The following is a 7,500-nucleotide window of genomic DNA, read 5'->3' on the forward strand; positions in this document are numbered from 1 at the left end:
TTTGAGAATAGGTTGAGGTCGTTTCGGCCCCAAGGCCTCTAATCATTCGCTTTACCGGATGAGACTCGTACGAGCACCAGCTATCCTGAGGGAAACTTCGGAGGGAACCAGCTTCTAGATGGTTCGATTAGTCTTTCGCCCCTATACCCAGCTCCGACGATCGATTTGCACGTCAGAATCGCTACGGACCTCCATCAGGGTTTCCCCTGACTTCGTCCTGGCCAGGCATAGTTCACCATCTTTCGGGTCCCAACGTGTACGCTCTAGGTGCGCCTCACCTCGCAATGAGGACGAGACGCCCCGGGAGTGCGGAGGCCGCCGCCCCGTGAAGGGCGGGGAAGCCCCATCCTCCCTCGGCCCGCGCAAGGCGAGACCTTCACTTTCATTACGCCTTTAGGTTTCGTACAGCCCAATGACTCGCGCACATGTTAGACTCCTTGGTCCGTGTTTCAAGACGGGTCGTGAAATTGTCCAAAGCTGAAGCGCCGCTGACGGGAGCGATTATTCCGCCCGAGAGCATCCCGAGCCAACAGCGGCGCGGGTCCGGGGCCGGGCCAGGTAGGTCCGTCATCCGGGAAGAACCGCGCGCGCTTGCCGGGAGCCCGAGCGCCCAAAGGGGCGAATCGACTCCTCCAGATATACCGCCGAGCAGCCAGCCAGGACACCGGGGCTCTGCCCAACAGACGCGAACCGAGGCCCGCGGAAGGACAGGCTGCGCACCCGGGCCGTAGGCCGGCACCCAGCGGGTCGCGACGTCCTACTAGGGGAGAAGTGCGGCCCACCGCACACCGGAACGGCCCCACCCCGCGGCGAGTGGAAAGGCAACCGGACACGACCCCGCCGCGGATTGCTCCGCGCGGGCGGCCGGCCCCATCTGCCGAGGGCGGGGGCCAGTGGCCGGATGGGCGTGAATCTCACCCGTTCGACCTTTCGGACTTCTCACGTTTACCCCAGAACGGTTTCACGTACTTTTGAACTCTCTCTTCAAAGTTCTTTTCAACTTTCCCTCACGGTACTTGTTCGCTATCGGTCTCGTGGTCATATTTAGTCTCAGATGGAGTTTACCACCCACTTGGAGCTGCACTCTCAAGCAACCCGACTCGAAGGAGAGGTCCCGCCGACGCTCGCACCGGCCGCTACGGGCCTGGCACCCTCTACGGGCCGTGGCCTCATTCAAGTTGGACTTGGGCTCGGCGCGAGGCGTCGGGGTAGTGGACCCTCCCAAACACCACATGCCACGACAGGCGGCAGCCTGCGGGGTTCGGTGCTGGACTCTTCCCTGTTCGCTCGCCGCTACTGGGGGAATCCTTGTTAGTTTCTTTTCCTCCGCTTAGTAATATGCTTAAATTCAGCGGGTAGTCTCGCCTGCTCTGAGGTCGTTGTACGAGGTGTCGCACGCCACACCGCCAGCCGGCTGTGCACGCTACCGAGAAAGTACCGGTATGCGAACCGCCAGGCGACGGGCGCGCATCGCACGTTTAAGGAGACGCGGCCGGCCACACAGGCGACCACGACACTCCCACGTCTCCGAAGCGGGACAAACGCCGCGCGCTTCAGTATACGTAGCCGACCCTCAGCCAGACGTGGCCCGGGAACGGAATCCATGGACCGCAATGTGCGTTCGAAACGTCGATGTTCATGTGTCCTGCAGTTCACATGTCGACGCGCAATTTGCTGCGTTCTTCATCGACCCACGAGCCGAGTGATCCACCGTCCTGGGTGATCTTTTCCTTTTCAGTCTCCCACTGTCTCTTTCAAGACAGTAGCATTTGCGGGACTGAGGCGTCTGACGGCCCCTGTTCCACTATTTTTTTTGTGTCCAACGGCCTCACAGCCGATGGGCGTCGTACGGCTCCACACCGGAGCGGACAGGCACTCGGGCGAACGTCATTCAAAACCGGCGCCAGGCGCCAGGTACCGCAGGCCAGCCGCTCCAGAGCTTCAGCGCTCGTACCACACAACAACAACAACACTTCCGCTAGTTTTGAGAGGCACGCGTGGTTCCGCACGCGGCGCACGGCCACTGCCGTACAGGTAGCGTGTTGCGCGACACGACACGCACATCGAAAGACATGCAGTCTAGTCGGTAATGATCCTTCCGCAGGTTCACCTACGGAAACCTTGTTACGACTTTTACTTCCTCTAAATGATCAAGTTTGGTCATCTTTCCGGTAGCATCGGCAACGACAGAGTCGATGCCGCGTACCAGTCCGAAGACCTCACTAAATCATTCAATCGGTAGTAGCGACGGGCGGTGTGTACAAAGGGCAGGGACGTAATCAACGCGAGCTTATGACTCGCGCTTACTGGGAATTCCTCGTTCATGGGGAACAATTGCAAGCCCCAATCCCTAGCACGAAGGAGGTTCAGCGGGTTACCCCGACCTTTCGGCCTAGGAAGACACGCTGATTCCTTCAGTGTAGCGCGCGTGCGGCCCAGAACATCTAAGGGCATCACAGACCTGTTATTGCTCAATCTCGTGCGGCTAGAAGCCGCCTGTCCCTCTAAGAAGAAAAGTAATCGCTGACAGCACGAAGGATGTCACGCGACTAGTTAGCAGGCTAGAGTCTCGTTCGTTATCGGAATTAACCAGACAAATCGCTCCACCAACTAAGAACGGCCATGCACCACCACCCACCGAATCAAGAAAGAGCTATCAATCTGTCAATCCTTCCGGTGTCCGGGCCTGGTGAGGTTTCCCGTGTTGAGTCAAATTAAGCCGCAGGCTCCACTCCTGGTGGTGCCCTTCCGTCAATTCCTTTAAGTTTCAGCTTTGCAACCATACTTCCCCCGGAACCCAAAAGCTTTGGTTTCCCGGAGGCTGCCCGCCGAGTCATCGGAGGAACTGCGGCGGATCGCTGGCTGGCATCGTTTATGGTTAGAACTAGGGCGGTATCTGATCGCCTTCGAACCTCTAACTTTCGTTCTTGATTAATGAAAACATACTTGGCAAATGCTTTCGCTTCTGTTCGTCTTGCGACGATCCAAGAATTTCACCTCTAACGTCGCAATACGAATGCCCCCGCCTGTCCCTATTAATCATTACCTCGGGTTCCGAAAACCAACAAAATAGAACCGAGGTCCTATTCCATTATTCCATGCACACAGTATTCAGGCGGGCTTGCCTGCTTTAAGCACTCTAATTTGTTCAAAGTAAACGTGCCGGCCCACCGAGACACTCAACAAAGAGCACCCTGGTAGGATTTAAACGGGGTCCGCCTCGGGACGCGAAAGCACCCCTTCGGCTCGCCCCACCGGCAGGACGTCCCACGATACATGCCAGTTAAACACCGACGGGCGGTGAACCAACAGCGTGGGACACAAATCCAACTACGAGCTTTTTAACCGCAACAACTTTAATATACGCTATTGGAGCTGGAATTACCGCGGCTGCTGGCACCAGACTTGCCCTCCAATAGATACTCGTTAAAGGATTTAAAGTGTACTCATTCCGATTACGGGGCCTCGGATGAGTCCCGTATCGTTATTTTTCGTCACTACCTCCCCGTGCCGGGAGTGGGTAATTTGCGCGCCTGCTGCCTTCCTTGGATGTGGTAGCCGTTTCTCAGGCTCCCTCTCCGGAATCGAACCCTGATTCCCCGTTACCCGTTACAACCATGGTAGGCGCAGAACCTACCATCGACAGTTGATAAGGCAGACATTTGAAAGATGCGTCGCCGGTACGAGGACCGTGCGATCAGCCCAAAGTTATTCAGAGTCACCAAGGCAAACGGACCAGACAAGCCAATCCGATTGGTTTTGATCTAATAAAAGCGTCCCTTCCATCTCTGGTCGGGACTCTGTTTGCATGTATTAGCTCTAGAATTACCACAGTTATCCAAGTAACGTGGGTACGATCTAAGGAACCATAACTGATTTAATGAGCCATTCGCGGTTTCACCTTAATGCGGCTTGTACTGAGACATGCATGGCTTAATCTTTGAGACAAGCATATGACTACTGGCAGGATCAACCAGGGAGCTGCGTCAACTAGAGCTGAGCAGCCGGCCGCCCGGGAGTGTGTCCCGGGGGCCCGCGCGAACACGCAAGCGTCCGCTCAATTATTCTGCAAACAGGAGGAGGCCGAGCTCCCCTGCACGATACACCTCGAAACCCTCTCAGGTCCCGGCGGCGCGCAGCGCCGTCCTAGGTACTTGGTCGGTTTCGAGAGAGGCGCAATCGCCCGGAGTTAGGCGAGTAGACGGTTTTAGTGCGAACACCCTTGCTCCCAACTGAGCTTGCCGCTGCCGACAGAGGCCCGGGAGCGTGCTGTCGTGGCATTGCCGGCGGGAGACAACACGCGCCACCTATGGTGACCGGCAGCTCCAACGCCAGCGCCACACAAGGGCAAAGCCCCACTTGGGTGCAGAAGCGAACTCTCCCAGCACAGCGCACGCGCCAACACGTCCGCACAACTGCGATACAAACCACCTGCGAGAACCGCTGGGGCGACCAAGCAGCAGACGGCGTCGCGGCGCCGAGTGCCAGGCGGCGGCGCATCCTCAACGCACACAGTCCTCAATCAGACCAGCACACTGCAGATGTCCACCGCGCTTCGCACCGGGCTCGGCTGAACCAACTTTGGCCGCCAGGCGCCGCGTGCAGGGTGCGCCGCAGCGTAGCTGCGCCGCCTGCCGGGCCCGTCGGCTGGCGCTCCTGCCACTCGGCGCCCCCCACCAGCCGGCTGTTGCGCGTGCGCCCACGCAGCGCGCGGCCAACACGCCGGGCGGCCCCCCTTCACCGGCCGGGAACAGTCCCACCAAGCCACCGCCGCGTATCGCTTCATACCCACATGGGCCTAGTCACGTGTGTGGATGTGGCGGGTACCGCTGAAACAACCGGTTAATAGCTGTACCGATCGTCGCCATCACAGATTCACCTCCAGCGTGAACAACCGCTCAACAACGGATTTCCAGTTCATTTGCGTATCTTGGGCAGTAAACGTACATGTCCACCTACATTTGCGAATTCAACAATTCTTGCATGCCAGGATGTCATGTGTCACGACACGCTACATCAGACCACATACACACTGCGACATGTGCAGAAGAGAACACGTGGAAGGTGGCCCGCGCAAGTATGCGATGTCCCTTCCGCGATCCACTGTCAACCGGCATCTGCGGCATGTCCCAGATATGGAACGCGGTCCACCAGGGTAGCACTTTGTGTGAGGCAATACGACAAAGTCGGAATACACGCGTCACTACATCAGACGGCTCACGCTGACCTGACCTGACCTGACCTGACCTGACTCACCGCACCACCACCCCCAGCGACCCAGGGTGACATACAATGCGTTCGTACGTTCCTCCCACACGCCTCTACGGCGTACCACAGTGCAACCTAGCTGTTATTGGGAGACGAGACAAGTAGCATCGAGCACAACATATGGAAATTGAGATTCGACACCGTTGGGCACAGCCAGCGTACAGTCACACGTATCACACTACTTCACTCTGTACGTAACTACCGATGATCGGTACAGCGTGTGGGTTACGCGTACGACATCAGCGGACAATGGACACAGACCATACCACGACGTACACTGAGGGCGTCGACATCTGAATGCAACTGAACAGCTGCGAGGCTCATTTAACACTCACACGCCAGACCGACCAGCTTGAGAGGACAGAGACACAAAGAGGGGGACAGAGGGGGGGGGGGGGGGCCGATATAGTCCTATTGCAGTACAATTGACAGTGGATAGCGGGAATATGTGGAAAGTAAGCAACACTCGCAAGACATCTACATGAGGATAACAACGACACCAGAGATTCCGAGCAGTGAACTATGTTAGGCAAAGGGACAACGTGGGTTAGGTTAAGGGACAACGTGGGTTAGGTTAAGGGACAACGTGGGTTAGGTTAAGGGACAACGTGGGTTAGGTTAAGGGACAACGTGGGTTAGGTTAAGGGACAACGTGGGTTAGGTTAAGGGACAACGTGGGTTAGGTTAAGGGACAACGTGGGTTAGGTTAAGGGACAACGTGGGTTAGGTTAAGGGACAACGTGGGTTAGGTTAAGGGACAACGTGGGTTAGGTTAAGGGACAACGTGGGTTAGGTTAAGGGACAACGTGGGTTAGGTTAAGGGACAACGTGGGTTAGGTTAAGGGACAACGTGGGTTAGGTTAAGGGACAACGTGGGTTAGGTTAAGGGACAACTTGAGTTAGGTTAAGGGACAACTTGAGTTAGGTTAAGGGACAACTTGAGTTAGGTTAAGGGACAACTTGAGTTAGGTTAAGGGACAACTTGAGTTAGGTTAAGGGACAACTTGAGTTAGGTTAAGGGACAACTTGAGTTAGGTTAAGGGACAACTTGAGTTAGGTTAAGGGACAACTTGAGTTAGGTTAAGGGACAACTTGAGTTAGGTTAAGGGACAACTTGAGTTAGGTTAAGGGACAACTTGAGTTAGGTTAAGGGACAACTTGAGTTAGGTTAAGGGACAACTTGAGTTAGGTTAAGGGACAACTTGAGTTAGGTTAAGGGACAACTTGAGTTAGGTTAAGGGACAACTTGAGTTAGGTTAAGGGACAACTTGAGTTAGGTTAAGGGACAACTTGAGTTAGGTTAAGGGACAACTTGAGTTAGGTTAAGGGACAACTTGAGTTAGGTTAAGGGACAACTTGAGTTAGGTTAAGGGACAACTTGAGTTAGGTTAAGGGACAACTTGAGTTAGGTTAAGGGACAACTTGAGTTAGGTTAAGGGACAAATTGAGTTAGGTTAAGCGATAATCTGGTACAGCCACAGTTAGGTTAAGCGATGATCTGGTACAGCCACAGTTAGGTTAAGCGATGATCTGGTACAGCCACAGTTAGGTTAAGCGATAATCTGGTACAGCCACAGTTAGGTTAAGCGATAATCTGGTACAGCCACAGTTAGGTTAAGCGATAATCTGGTACAGCCACAGTTAGGTTAAGCGATAATCTGGTACAGCCACAGTTAGGTTAAGCGATAATCTGGTACAGCCACAGTTAGGTTAAGCGATAATCTGGTACAGCCACAGTTAGGTTAAGCGATAATCTGGTACAGCCACAGTTAGGTTAAGCGATAATCTGGTACAGCCACAGTTAGGTTAAGCAATAAAGTTGGTTAAATTTGGTATTGTGGGAAAGGGGGAAGAGAGAGAGAGGGGGGGGGGGGTGGATAGTGGTGGCAGTACGCGGATGCCTGAGTCACCGTCAGATACGTCACGTCGGTTCGATGCTTGTAGCAAGAGGCTGGCGGGTCTGTGTCTCTCACTTCTGCAATTTTTCATGTGGTATAACACGAGGGCGGGGGGTGATATTTGGTGCCCCTCTGTGTAGGATGTGTGTTGGTTTATCTGAGCAATGGTAGTTGTCGGAGGAGTGGGGTATTGTGCTTTTATAGGTGGACCTACTGCTCTGGTTATCATAGTGTCGACGGTGCAATGTCGCAGAGAGGATGCACTCGACATTGTCGCATTCCAGATGTTTACGTATTGTGTGTCTCCGTTGCAGGCCGAGAGTGGTGCATGTTC

General features: G+C 54.9%; 2 non-coding genes and 1 pseudogene across 2 annotated transcripts; all 3 read right to left on the bottom strand.

Moving 5' to 3' along the window:
• The window catches only part of LOC126320122 (large subunit ribosomal RNA), a 5,491-nt pseudogene extending 4,112 nt beyond the window's left edge, over nucleotides 1–1,379 (bottom strand).
• Nucleotides 1,380–1,567: 188 nt separating this feature from the next.
• On the bottom strand, nucleotides 1,568–1,722 carry LOC126320133 (5.8S ribosomal RNA). The gene has a single exon (XR_007557882.1). It is a non-coding gene; the product is annotated as a 5.8S ribosomal RNA (ribosomal RNA).
• A 365-nt stretch (nucleotides 1,723–2,087) lies between these two features.
• LOC126320158 (small subunit ribosomal RNA) lies at nucleotides 2,088–3,980 on the bottom strand. The gene has a single exon (XR_007557905.1). It is a non-coding gene; the product is annotated as a small subunit ribosomal RNA (ribosomal RNA).
• Nucleotides 3,981–7,500: the final 3,520 nt, after the last annotated feature.

Source organism: Schistocerca gregaria, unplaced genomic scaffold, assembly GCF_023897955.1.
Source record: "Schistocerca gregaria isolate iqSchGreg1 unplaced genomic scaffold, iqSchGreg1.2 ptg000703l, whole genome shotgun sequence".
In the NCBI taxonomy this organism is placed as follows: Eukaryota; Metazoa; Arthropoda; class Insecta; order Orthoptera; family Acrididae; genus Schistocerca; species Schistocerca gregaria.